This window comes from Cynocephalus volans, chromosome 15, assembly GCF_027409185.1.
Source record: "Cynocephalus volans isolate mCynVol1 chromosome 15, mCynVol1.pri, whole genome shotgun sequence".
In the NCBI taxonomy this organism is placed as follows: Eukaryota; Metazoa; Chordata; class Mammalia; order Dermoptera; family Cynocephalidae; genus Cynocephalus; species Cynocephalus volans.
The window spans coordinates 68,787,505-68,793,383 of record NC_084474.1 but is presented as its reverse complement, the minus strand read 5'-3'; positions in this window follow the sequence as shown (position 1 = coordinate 68,793,383).

The window sequence follows — 5,879 nt, the reverse complement described above, 5'->3', positions numbered from 1 at the left end:
CAGCTTAGACATTTCTCATAAAGTTGTATCAATTTCCTGTTTTATGTTAGCTGCTATGCAATAAATGAGAATACAATGATGAATAAAAAACATTTGTGTCCTTGTGAAGCATGCATTGTAGGGCTTGACTAATTAACTATCAGGAAAGACAAAACATAGAGGTAATAATAGCAATTATTTAGCCAAGCAAGGATCATCAATTCTCATAAATAATAAAATGGCAAACAAATGAATTTTCACAGAGTGGTTAATTAACATTCCCCTGTACATGTGAATAGTACAATATTTTAAGTACCTGGAGTTCTATAGGAGAATATGTGCCTATAAATAATACAACAAATTTTTGTCTGAAAGTTTCTTAATATTAAACACTTCTGTATTATAAAATGCAAACTATTCCATGCGTAAAATTTTTCCTTAAATGACTTTGCCCAAGAACTAAGTGATCTGGTGTGACTTTGCAACTCTTCGTTGTGCCTCAGAGACAAAGGAAGGCTGAGAAAGCAGATGGTGTAAATATATCTGCTGTTAACCTGGTATATCCTGGTCTCACCTGGACCATCTCCCATCCCCCACAGTGCAACACTCACTGGTATCAGGCCTTGCTGTCACACATCTCTAGTTTAAGTGTTTTATCCTCTTCATATAACAATAATGTATTTATAAAACACTTTATTGGTTAGAAGTTTATTTCTGTACATAATATTTTGTCAGTCTTCCAAATAACTGACAGTTTGGTGCAAATAGTATAACATTAGAAAATTGAAATAAATATTTTTTGTATAATTGTCTGTGTTTGTGTGTGTGTGTGTGTGTGTGTATGAAGTCATTCAGAAAATAGATTCAACTGTAATATAACATTTTAATACAATCTCAAAAAGGTCCAAAACTGTTTAAATTTACTCATCTTTATGGTCTTGTGCATATGTACAAGTATTTGTCTAAAGTAATAAAAAGTATTGTAGTAATCATGATAAATATATTTTAAACAGTATTATACCAATCTAAAAAGAAAAGAGCTAGCCACCTCAACTGAAGAATAGAACAGAAAATATTGTATCCATTTTTGAAAAGGTAAGGGAAGTATCAGTTGTTATATAAGTTTATGACAAGGAAACTTTTCTAGTTTAGAGATGTCAGAGGCAGCTTATCTTATTAAGAAACATATAAAATAAAAGTTGAAGGAATATATAGAATGATCAGTAAAAAAGTGAATAAATGAATTGTAGTCAGATATGATAGCCCGTATGTGGATTGCGAATGTGAGTTATTAAACAAAAAAATGGCAAAAATATCTGGTCATGGTGAAGAAAGGGAAAAAGAGCTTATAATAAGGCTGGATCAGTATACCAAAGCCAGATGTTGTGCAACTGTACATACAGTAGGGTTTATTCGCTGAACAGATTTTTAGACAGAAAATTGGCATGGTTGTATTTTTCTAGACTTTATTTAATTTTGTTTTCTTTTGAAAACTTTTTACAATACACAATGTCAATTAACCAAAGTCTGGCAAACTGCAAATGTTCATTGATAGATTGATGGATATGTTGTTCTTAAAAAGGAAAATAATACAGGCCAGTAACTGGGACCTACCCCTAAAAGAAGAAAAAGGAATAAGTTAAGGTAAAATAAAATCTTTTATTTTGTTTATTCTTATTGATCTATAGGATATCTGCTTAAAGTAAGAATGGTAACTACATATTGAATGATTAGAGCATAAGGATAAGTGAATGAATAACAGCAATGCTGTAAGGGGTAGAGAGCAGGAATTGGAAATATTTGTTATAATGAAGCATACAAGCCATGAAGTGGTATAATGTAGACTTAGATCACTCGTAAATATATATGGAAAACTGTAAGGCAACCACCAAGTATACCTCATATGATAACAGAAGAAGTAAAATGGAATCATAAAATGCTCAATTAAAACCAAAGAAGGCTATAAAAAAATCAGGGAAGGAAAAAAAGAAACAAAGAACAAATGCAATAAATGGAAAAAACTCTTACAAACCGAGTAGATAATTGTCCAACCATATCAATAATCACTTTATATGTGAATGGTCTAAATACATCCATTAAAAACAAGAAACTGTCAAACTGGTTATTCAGAAAAGATACAACTCTATTTTATCTACAAGAAACCTACTTAAACATAAAGACTCTGATAGGTTAAAAGGAAATAAATAGAGAAAGTTATACCATGCCAACGGTAATAAAAGAAAGCTCAAGTATCTATATTAATTACAAACAAAGAAAACTCCAGAACAAGGAAAGTTATCAGGCATAATAATGGACATTATGTAATTGAGATAGGAGGTGCTCAGTTTCTCTGGGGTCAGGTTACAGGCCACTCCCCCGAGTCTCAAATCACTCACCTAGGACTCAAGCTCCTCCTTTGAGTCCTGAGCTACTGTTGTTTCTTGTGCCTATTTTTGGCATAAACAGGAAGGGAGATTGAAAGGGCAGGAGGCAAATTTATATAATTTCAGTGGCTGAACATGCTCAATAGAAAGGAGTTTGTCTATAAATAACCTTCCACTGGGGGCGCTAGAGAGCACCAAATATATTTTAAGTAATTTTCTATGCATATGTTGGAATTTGACCAATGAGCATGCTCCAATGAAACCAACTGGGCATGTGCAAGGCTGTGTTACATAACTTATGCAACTGGTAACCACCCCCTTAGTTGACTATTTATTGGATTGCATGAATATATATAGAATAGCCAATTATAAAGTAGAATCTAGGAAGAAAACGGGACTCATGTTTCCTAGAGCCAGCACACACTTTGCTTATGAGGTCTGTATTTCTTTTGTGTTAAACCTGTCTTCAGCAGGCTGCTGCTCACTCTCTAGAGCCAGCCTGCACTTTGTTTTCAAAGTATTTCTTAATTTTGTATTATGCTTGCTACAGCGGCTGCTCACTCTCTGCAGACAGCCTGCACGTTCCCTGTGAAGTGTGTATTTCTTATTCTTTGCATTAAACCTGTTTTTGCTTTCTGCTCCGACTCTGCTCTTGAATTCTTTCCCGTAGCAGAGTCAAGAACTTGGTAGAGGATGGGTTACGTTGAAGTCAACCATCCAACCTCCTCATACCCTTCCCTCTGGTATCATAATGACAGATTGCTCAATTTTCCTAAAATAAACAACAATCTTTTACATGGATGCACCAAATAACTGAGAATTAAACTAGGTGAGACAAAAGCTGAAAGATCTGTAAGCACTAATTCACAAATCCTGTATTACAGTTAAAAATTTCAAGATCTGTCCTTCATTAATTTATAGATAAAAAAATCAAAAAAGATTTGGTTATCCTGTACAGCACTATCAACTAACTAGATCTAAATGATATTTTAGAACACTCCATAGAAAACAGCAGAATACACATTCTTCTTAATCTCAAATGGGACATTCACCTAGATAGACCACATGCTGAGTCATAAAACATACCTTATTGAAACTTTACCAAATTTAAGAGAATAGAAATCTTACAAAGTTTATTCTCAGACCACTATGAAATTAAACTAGTAATCAATCTGAAACAACGCCAAATATTTGGAGATTGAACACCACAGTTTAAAATAATGTGTAGGTCAAAGAAATAGTCTCAAGAAAAATTAAACAATATTTTGAAGTGAATTAAAATTAATATGCAACTTATCAAAAATTGTGGGATTCAGAAAGAAAGAGTAGTGCTTAGAGTGAAATTTACACCATTAAATAGGTAAGTTAGACAAGATCAAAGACCTAGTCAGTAATATAATTTCCATTCTAAGAAACAGAGAAAAAAGAGAAATTTATGTCTAAAACAAACAAAAACAAAGAAATAATAAAACTTATAGTAGAAATCAATAAAATTGAAAACAGGAAAACAATAAGAAAATCAACAAACGCACAAGCATATTCTTTGAAAAGGTAAATAAGCAGGTAAACCTCTAGCCGGGATAACAATGAAAGTAATAGAGAAGATGCAAACAGATAATATCATTTCTGATATCATCAATACCAAGATATCAAGAGATGTCACCAATATTTATTTCAGGAACAGAAACAAGATAATAAAAAAAAACTTATGAACAATTCTATACCCATAAATTTGAAGATGTGGGTGAAATGGACCAGTTCCTTGAAAGACACAAACTACAGTACCAGATCTCGCACAAGGAGAAATAGATTATCTGAATATGCCTATGTGTAATAAATTAATTAATTAATTAAGTCAATAATTAATAACCTTCCAGAAAATAGAGTAGCAGGCTCAGACAGTTTCACTGGTAAATGCTATCAAACATTCAAAGAAGTAATAACAATTTTTCACAAATTATTTTAGAAGAAATTTTAAGAAATAGAAGGAACACTTCCTAACTCATTATCTGAGGCCAGAATTAAATACTGTAAAGACATGGACATTGAATACCAAAGACAAAGACTTTGGAAGAAAGAAAAATATATACCGACATTTCTCCTGAAAGCAGATGCAAAAGTCTTCAACAAAATATTAGCAATTAAAATCTCACAGTGTAGAAAAAGAATTATACACCACCAACAAGTAGAATTTATGCTAGGAATGCAAGGTTGGTTTACCATTTGCACATCACACATTGTAATTCACCTTACCAACAGGCTAAAGAAAATTCGTATGATCATATCAATTAATGCAGAAAATTCATTGACAAAATCCAAAACCAATTTTTAAACAAAATTTGCAGCAAACTAGACATAGTGTGAAACACTCGACTTGATAAAGATCATGTACAAAACAATACAGCTAATATTGCATAATAATTATAGACTAAGTGCTTTCCCCTTAAGATGTGAATCAACACAAAAATGCCAGATCTCATCACTCTTATTCAACATAGTACTGGATGTTCTAGCCACTGTTATAAGGTGATCAAATGAAATACAAGACAAACAGGTTGTGAAGGGAGAAATAAATCAATTACTTTTTATATTGAAAAATCATTGATTAAATATATTTGTGGGGTAGAGTTGAATATCAATACCAGTGTACGATGTATGATGATCAAATCAGGACAATTAACATGTTCATCATTAAAAACAGTAACCATAAATCAACTAGAATGTATACTGAGAAGTTAAAAAAAAGACATAAATGGGAAAAAATTAAAAACGCAGTAATCATTCTTTGTGTCCACTAACCAATTTCTTGCTAACCTCCCTCCCCCTCCCCCATTTCCATTTCAGTCATTTTTTTTTTCTTTTACGTCTGAGCAGTATTTCATTCTGTATATGTACCACATTTTCTTATCCAGTTGTCCATTGACAACATTTAGGTTGATTCCATATCTTGGCTCTTGTAAATAGAGGTGAGATAAACATGGGAGTGTAGGTCACACTCAGGTTCTATTTGTCTGTGAGGCAAACATTCTTTCATGAATATGTACTTATTTCATCATCACTTAAGAAACTGTTGGTTACAGATGCTTATGTTGATTATTTTCTGTGTACATTTTTAAAACATTTTTGTATTTTGTATCTTAGATTTGCTACTATAAAAACAGCTGTTTGTATAATTACTTGTCCTAATTGTTCATCTGCATTTTCTCTCCAATTTCTTCAAGGTCTTATTTTTTAAGTTGAGTTTGACTCTTTTATGATTTTCAACTCATTTCTTTACAGTGAATATTTTAAGATCTATATTTCAGTTTAACATTTCTTTATTTTTAATCAACAACTAAAGATTAGGCTGAGAAAGAAAACCATAAGCATCCCCAAAAAGATTCATCAGGTTGTTCTAGAAAAGAATTCTTGGTAATCAAATAATCCCAAATACCTTTAGACTATTTCATAGAGCAAATAAACAGGATGGAAACATCAATGTAATTTATTTAATTATTTTTCTTCAGATTCTTTTTT